Source organism: Phodopus roborovskii, unplaced genomic scaffold, assembly GCF_943737965.1.
Source record: "Phodopus roborovskii unplaced genomic scaffold, PHOROB, whole genome shotgun sequence".
In the NCBI taxonomy this organism is placed as follows: Eukaryota; Metazoa; Chordata; class Mammalia; order Rodentia; family Cricetidae; genus Phodopus; species Phodopus roborovskii.
Window position 1 is genome coordinate 19415382 of NW_026125052.1, and position 8964 is coordinate 19424345.

The 8964-nt window shown below is 40.3% G+C and overlaps 1 pseudogene; it reads left to right on the forward strand.

Annotated features, from left to right (window-relative positions):
* Positions 1–367: 367 nt before the first annotated feature.
* On the forward strand, positions 368–1118 carry LOC127217742 (60S ribosomal protein L7-like; annotated as a pseudogene).
* Positions 1119–8964: the final 7846 nt, after the last annotated feature.

The following is an 8964-nucleotide window of genomic DNA, read 5'->3' on the forward strand; positions in this document are numbered from 1 at the left end:
GGAAGCCAGCCTGGTCTACAGAGTGAGTTTCAGGCTCCAAAGCCACAGAGAAATCCTGTCTTGGGGAAAAAAAAAAAAAAAAAAAAAAAATACAGCTGATATTGGATCTCACACTTATAATGATACTTGGACAGAAGAGATTTCTAAAAATTTTAAGAAAGCCAGGTAGTGGTAGTGCATATCTTTGTCCCAGCACTTCAGAGGCAGAGGCAGTTAGATATCTGTGATTTCAAGGCCAGGCTGGTTTGCAGAGTGAGTTCCAGGACAGCCAAGGCTACACTGAGAAATCCTGTCTCGAAAATCTAAAATAAAATTTTTTTTTAAGGAAAATCAAGCTCTCTCCTCCCCCCTCCCCCCCGGACTGGAAGGAGCCATGGAGGCCTCGCTGGAGAAGAAAAAGAAGGTTCCTGCTGTGCCAGAGACCCTTAAGAAAAAGCGAAGGAATTTCGCGGAGCTGAAGGTGAAGCGCTTCCGGGAAAAAGTTTGCACTGAAGACGCTCTGGAAGGCACGGAGGAAGCTCATCTATGAAAAGGCAAATCATTATCACAAGGAACACAGGCAGATGTACCGGACGGAGATTCGCATGGCTAGGATGGCAAGGAAAGCCGGAAACTTCTACGTGCCTGCAGAACCCAAGCTGGCATTCGTCATCCGAATCCGAGGTATCAATGGTGTGAGCCCAAAGGTCCGCAAGGTGTTGCAGCTGCTCCGTCTTCGTCAGATCTTCAATGGCACTTTTGTTAAGCTCAACAAGGCTTCGATTAACATGCTGAGGATCGTGGAACCATACATTGCATGGGGGTACCCCAACCTGAAGTCAGTAAACGAGCTCATCTACAAGCGTGGCTATGGCAAAATCAATAAGAAGAGAATTGCCTTGACGGACAATTCCTTGATTGCTCGATCTCTTGGTAAATACGGCATTATCTGCATGGAGGATCTGATCCATGAGATCTACACAGTGGGGAAACGCTTCAAGGAAGCCAACAACTTCCTGTGGCCCTTCAAACTGTCTTCTCCACGGGGAGGGATGAAGAAAAAGACCACTCACTTTGTGGAAGGTGGCGATGCTGGCAACAGGGAAGACCAGATAAACAGGCTTAGACGGATGAACTAAAGTGCCTGTGGTATTTTTGTAATCTGGTCAGTTAATAAACAGTCACAGCTTGGCAAACTGAAAAAAAAAAAGGAAAATCAAAAGGCTAGATATTTTAATTGTTGTAAACCAGGTCATCTGAAAAGGAATTGTAGGCAAGATGTTTCTAGGAACAATTTTTTTTTTTTTTTTTTTTTTTTTTTTTTTTTTTTGGAGATAATCCAAGCAGAAGGCCCCTGCCTTCTGGAATATGCAAAAGATGTGCCAAAGGCCAGTTTTGAACTAATGAATGCAGATCAGCATGGGACAGGCAAGGTAAACCTTTGCCAGCAGGCCCCCATGTCAAATCTGGTTCAATTATTCCCTGTCAACACAGGAGAAACTCCTCCACAGAGCAGTTAAAAGACTTAATGTCTGTTTTGAAAAACCATACTTCTTTAGAGAACCAAACAGCTATAGAAGATAAAATTCTGGAGAAACTATAAAGCAAATGTTTTGTCAAATGATCAAAGAGCAAAGTTAAATGGCATTGTAATTCAGAGTTTTTTTTTTTTTTTTTTTTTTTTTTTTTTTTTTTTTTTTCTTGTTTTTTGAGTCAGGGTTTCTCTGTGGCTTTGGAGGCTGTTCTGGAACTCAACTCTGTAGACCAGGCTGGACTCAAAATCACAGAGATCCGTCTACCTCTGCCTCCTGAGGGCTGGGATTAAAGGCATGCATCACCATCACCTGGCAATTCAGGATTTGGTAAACATACAGGGAGATATAAGAATAATTGCAACAAATCTTTCAAAGGTTCCAACAGCCCTGCCTTTAAAGTGGTTAACTTGAAAACCTGTTGGTGGAGTAATGGCCTTTTACATCAGAAAAATTACAGGCATCTGAATAATTGGCACAGGAACAGCTAAATTCTCAACATATTGAAGAATTGACCAGTCCTTGGAATTCTATATTTGTCATTAAAGTCTGGAAAATTGAGACTGTTAACAGATCTAAGAAGGTGATTTGGCAAGGGCTCCTTTCTTTCTTTCTTTTTCTTTTTTGGTTTTTTGAGACAGGGTTTCTCAGTAGCTTTGGAGGCTGATCCTGGAACTTACTCTGTAGATCAGGCTGGTTTCAAACTCACAGAGATCCACCTGCCTCTGATTTCCAGTGCTGGGATTAAAGGTGTGTGCCACCACTGCCCAGCCTGCCAATGGGGTCTTTAGAGCCTGGAATTTCCTTGCCTTCTCTATTACCTAATGGGTGGCTATTATAGTGATTTATTTAAAAGACTGCTTTTTTTTTCTATACCCTTAGAAGAACAAGATAGACAAAAATTTGCCTTCACAGTTCCTACTTATATTAATTCCCACCCTGCTAAAAGATATCAGTGGAGAATTCTTCCATAGGGATGTCAAATAGCCCTAAGATGTGTCAATATTTTGTACAGCAGCCATTAGAAATAATTCATAAAGTTTCCTCAATCTATATCATTATATGGATGTTATCTTGCCAGTTGATTCTGACACAGATACCTTAGAGAAAATGTTTGAGAAGAAAATTTTGCCTTGTTGGGGCTTACAAAATGCTCCTGAAAAACTACAAAGAGGAGATTCTATTAATTACCTAGGATATAAGACAGGTTTATAGAAAATTCAACCACAGGAGAGATCTTACAAACTCTTAATGATTTTCAAAAATTGCCGAGAGATATTAACTGGCTATGGTCCACAATTGGAATAACTATTCAAGAGCTAAGTAATTTATTTCAAATCTTATAAGGTAATAAGAACTTACATAGTCCAAGAAAATTATCAGCTGAGGTTGAGAAAGAATTGACTTTTGTAGAAATTACAGAATGTTGTTGAATATTATTTTAAGGTGTGTTACTTTTGTTTATGCTCTGGAACATTTGTTTAAGGTTGCAAATATGTATTTGAATAAATAAAACTCTCCTGCTGTTAGGTGGCTGGGTCAGCAACTAGCTAAGAGGAAGTGGTAGGGAGGAGCCAGGTGGAGAAGGTTTTTAAGGAGGGGCAAGGAGAAGCAAGCATGAGGGTTTGTGGAGAAAGATGAAAAGGAGAGGTGAGCTACTTGCTACTCAACGTCTTGGAGGAGCAGATTCCCACCTCAACCTTTGAATCTTGAGTTCTTTCAAGGGAAAAAGATTTAGATAATGCCCCTTTGTAGCTTTGAACTAGTGGATGCCTGAGGCTCAGGCTGCAGCTCTTGCTGCATAACCACTGCTGGTGTGTGTATGGGGGGGGTACAGGGTGGGGGAGGAGTTTGCAATTTCTGATAGGACAAGTTGCTCAATAACTAAAAGACACAGAGACTGATAGCGACGTTCAAGCTTCAAGCTGAAGTTCAAAAAAATCAAAGCACCTGGGCACTAGCTCTTACTCTGCTTCTGACTGAAATGGCTGATCCACAAGCTCTCCCAAACCTCAGACTGAAGCCTCTCCTCAATGTGGCTGGAGAATCCTGAGACTTCAGTGTCTTCCTATCAATGTGGTTGGAGAATGGATGTCTGATACTGACTACTGAAGACCTTGCTCCTATATAAGGAATCTGAAGACCACTGGACAAATGAGACATCCAGAGAAAATGCCCCAAGAAAAGGAGTAAATTGGCCTGATGGTATAGCACATTTCCAATAGGATAAAATCTTATACATCTTCCCAAATGTTTGTTTCAGTCTTTTTCTACACGCAGTTCAATTTAAAAATCAAAGCTGGCTTTGGAGTTGGAGTGTGGCTCTCTCTTTCTCTAAACTCAAGCATGCTTATTAAAGGAAAATCCAAAATCTCTAACTCTTGTCAGAAGAGCTATCAAAACCAAAATTAACCACTCTTATTTTGATTCTTTAAAACGTTTCTTAAGGTATAATTATTATCTCAAAATTTATAAGATTTATATATACATATATATAAACGTTCTGTTGTGATATTAATGGTCATCCTAGAAAAAGGCTTAATCTAGTTTACTGTACATGATTTTGGGCATGAGTCTGAATCAGGTCTCTAGGAAATAAGTTTGTGTACTCCATATATACTTAATAAAACCTCTCTGAGATCTGTTTTCTTCAGTGAACTGTGACCATTCCTACAGACTTTTGAAGTCTCCAAAAGAATGATGGGGCCCCACAACAACGATTCCACCTGGATTGTGGTAAGACCACTAAGCTGACAAACACCACCCAAAGATCAGCTTTGGACTACAAACTGGTCAGGACAATTTCAAGGTGGCTAGCTGAGATGGTCCAGCTTCATGCACTACTCCAGCTAGGATTTCAGATAAGCCCTACACTTTCCCAGAGATTGCCAACAAATCTCCCAGGACTTGACCATTATCTTAGTTTTCTTCAGGTCTCAGGGTCCTTTGGAGACAGCCCCCGAGACAACAGGAAGCAATCTAGTGAACACGGCACCCACCCAAGAGGTGGGGTAGGTATTTTTTGGTCATTCAGTAGGTTATGGATATTTGTCATCATTTAGGGGGGTTGGTTGCAAGTTGCTATTGGTACTGGTCAGAAAAAAATCTGAACAAAGGAGATTGGATTAGGGATCTTGTTCTGAAAAGAAAAAGTGAAGATATAGAAATGATAAACGAGTAGATTATTAAATCTACTTTTGAACTAAAAAAGTAACTACTAGTCTTAAATATTTTACATTGGTATGGATTTTTGTATATATACATAAAATTTAAGGTTATTTTTGTTAGAAAATACTCTATACACATTTGTACTCTTGTTTAAGGTAGTGTGCCTTGTAAACGGATGTTTCCTGTCCCAACTGCCTGGTCCCAAATAACTGACTCAGAGGCTGAATATGAATTATAAATGCTCAGCAGATAATTCAGGCTTACTACTAACTAGCTCTTACATTTTAAGTTAACCCTATTCCTTATTCACGTTCTGCCACATGGTGGTGGTTTATTAGCATGGCACGTTCATCTCCTGTTCCCTCAGCATCTGCTGTTGATTACTCTGGCTCTGCCCTTCCTCATCCCATAATTCTCAACTTTCCTTTCCTGCCTAACTATGCGCTGCTCAGCTGTTGGCCAGAGAGTTTGTTGATTAAACCAGTTATAGCGACATATAATGACACAGTGTAAAAGGATATTCCACAGCATTTCCACCATTTTGTCTAAATAAAAAGGAAGGTTTTCACTTTAACACAGTACAATTATATACAACAAAAACAGTTATCAAGTAAGAATTACAGTTATAATGGTCTATTTATATTTGGAAAAATTAGAGAAAATATTCATTATTTATCTTTGTGACTATAAAGTTTTACATCTAACTGAACTTTTTATCATAATTAAGGAAAATGTAGTTACAACTGTCTCATCTTCAACTCTATCAAAGACCCCAGAAGGGTGAAATGTTACCTAATGACAGAGACAACTTGCTGCCTGGACAGTTACCCTAAATTCTTTTATAACATTGGGGCAACCATTTTTGGCTCATAGGGCTAGTATATCTGACAAGACTTTTTTTGTGAAGTGGGATTTTGTTTTTGTTTTTCCAGACAGTGTTCTCTGTGTAGATCTGGCTATCTTGGAACTCACTCTGTAGATCAGGCTGATCTCAAACTCACAGAGATCCACCTGTCTCTGCCTGAGTGCTGGGATTAAAGGTGTGTGTCTTCCCCACCTAGCATGAAGCAGGATTTTTGTGATCCACCATATGGTTGCTGGAAATTGAACTCAGGTCCTTTGGAAGATCAGTCAGTGCTCTCAACTGCTGAGCCATCTCTCCAGCTCATTTTTGAAGGACTGTCTCACCTTGTCTTGGCAAAGTTTGGCAGTTTGCTTCAAATGTGGCAAAGCTAGCCACTGGGCAAGAAAACATTCTTGTCTCAACTGTTGATAGTATGCTGTCCAAATTGGACAATCAGGACTGTTGAGCTTTGCCAAGACAAGGAAGGTAAATTCCTGCTTCATGTAAGAGTATGTGGGCATGTAGGCTGAAGATGGATGCCCCAGTGTTGCAGAGGAGCCATAGGTGACTGTGCGGGCATTGGATGTCTATGTCATTTCCATAGTTTTGGAAGTTGCTAGCTTTGCACGTTCTGTTTACTTAGTACTATATCCTTCTCTGGTCTCTAATGGAGCTGACATTTTATAGCTTTTCTTTCTATGATATTCAAAAAAGAAACTCACAAAAGAGATGCAAAGTTTATAAATGTTGAGAGACATGAAATCTTGAATTATCTAAGAAAATGTTTTAATGTCTAAATTATATTTTAGGTTGGTAATAAAGTTAAGATAGAAAGTGATCTAGGTACAAAATTTTGGACTCACCAAGACAGGATAGTAGAGTTCTTTCCCCAAATTTGCAAAATATAGATGGACTGTATGTTGTGAATACAACTCTTACTTGATAAATTTTTTATTTAGTTTTACTGTGATAGATAAAAACCTTTCCTTTGTATTTAGACAAGGGGGCAGTGTTGTAGAATATTTTTATACTGTAAATCCCAAGATTGCATTAATTAAAGTCAGCCTTGAGTCAAGAGGCAGAGCCAGCAATTTGTTGAAAAAAAGTAGCCATAGAATAAGAGAGGTTAACCTTGAATTGGGGGCACAGTGAGTAGCTGATCAGAATTAGCCATAGAGAAGCCAGGAATATGGACAGAGACGACACACAGGAAGGAGTGGGGAGATCTTGTGGTCTCTCCAATCTGGGAAGTATGGAGATAAGGTCAACTGATTGCTTCTCTTGTCACTTTGATGAGGTTTTTATCCCAATGTCTGACTCCTGAGTCTTTATTGATAATAGAACAACTTAGATAAACACAGCACACACACAGTAAATAAATGTAATTTATTTGCAATTACAAAAAGTATCCAGAAGGGGTTGGAGAGATGGCTCAGAGGTTAAGAGCATGGGCTGCTCTTCCAGAGATCCTGAGTTCAATTCCCAGCAACCACATAGTGGCTCACAAGCATGTACAATGAGATCTGGTGCTCTTTTCTGGCCTGCAGGCATATGTGCAGATAGAACGCTGTATACATAATAATAAATCTCTATAAACAGTATCCAGAAAATATACTTGTATGTTTTATCGTTGTTGTTGTTTTATTTTTTTTCAAGTCAGGGGTTTTTCTGTTGCCTTGTGTGCCCTGGAACTCACACTGTAGATCAGGCTGGCCTCAAACTCACAGAGATCCTCCTGACTCTGTCTCTTCAGTACTGGGATTAAAGGTGTGCACCACCACCAGTACCATCTGGCTTTAAAAAAAACCCAAAGAACTTTTAAACCTTTATTTTTATATGTGTGTATGTATGGTCACCTGGCATGCATGTTTGCCTGCCACATACATGCAGCGCCCATAGATCAGAGAGTGAGTGCACTGGATACCCTAGGACTGGAGTTACAACAGTTGTGAGCTGCCTTACAGGAATTGAACCCAGGTACTCTGAAAGAGTAACCAGTGCTCATAACTGCTGAGCTACCATTCCAGCTCTTGTTTCGTTTGTTTCCTTTTCAGGCAGGACTTCTCACCGGCCTGATGTTTGTCTAGTAGGCTAGAATAGCCTTCTCAGTGGCACTATTAATGTGCACCACTGTGCCAGGCTTTTTCATTCTAAGACAAGGTCTCTCACTTAATGTAGTCCAGGCTGGTTTCAAACTCATTGACAGCTGCCTCCTAGAGTGCTAGAATTAAAGGTGTACACCACCACACCTGGTTCTGGCTCTCTAAAATACAGGTTCTGGGAATCAAACCTAGGTTCTCATGCTTGCTAGGCAAGCACTTCCTGAGCCTTTCCCTAGCTCAGCTGTCATGTTTTGTGTCTTGTTTGAGACAGTTTTGTACAGCCTCTATGGCCTTCAAATTGTCAGTGAAGATGACTCTTGATCCTTCTGCCTCCACCTCCCAAGTGCAGGGGTTTCAGCAATGTTCCGCCACAGGTTAGTTCTATGTGAATGGAGGCTTTATTTCAAATTATTCCATGGCAGAATCCTGACTTAATTGACCCCATCTAGCAGGTCTTTTTATTAGTTACATTTATCATCCATGCATCCATCCATCCATCGTATGGACATGCCTGGGGACAACTTCTGGTAGTAAGCAGCGATTGTCTTTAATGGCTGATCCAGCTCATGGTCCCCCATCCATTAGCCTTGCCTTTGACAGCTATTCTTGGTTGTCAACTTGACTACATCTGTAATTAACTAAAACTCCAAAACGGAGGCACACACCTGTGAGGGATTTTTGCTTAATTTGAAGTGAGAGATCTAATTCTGATCTTTGAGGTAGGAATACACATTTTAAAAATATATTCATTTTTATTTTAGTGCGTTGGTGTTTTGCCAACATGTATGTGTGATGGTGTCAGATATTGCGGTTATAGTTGTTAGATATTGCTGTTATAGTTGTTAGCTACCACGTGGGTCCTGGGAATTGAACCCATGTCCTCTGGGAGAGTTATCAGTGCTCTAAACTGCTGAACCATCTATGCAGCCCAGAAAACACCCTTTTACCCAGATCTTTTGAGGTGGGAAAACCCACATTTAATCTGGGCTAAGCTTTCTGCTGGAAGCCTATATTAACAAGGAAGAAAGCAGCTTTTTTTCTTTCTCCTGCTTGCTCTCCCTAGCTAGTCCATTCCTTCACTGGCATTAGAGACCCCTTATTTGGGATTCTGGCATATGCTGAAGACCAGCCGAGACTTCCACCTTTGGGGACTGAATATGGGACTCTTGGACCTTCCATCCATAGGCAGCCATTAACTTACTGTTAAATCATTGCAATAAATCCCTTTCTCTTATGTATGGATTCGTTTTACAAGTTGTTAGTGAACTCCAACACATTGGCCTCCTAGCCAACTTAAGAATTTTATCAGTGGATTGGGAGAAAGGTGACATGGGTGCTT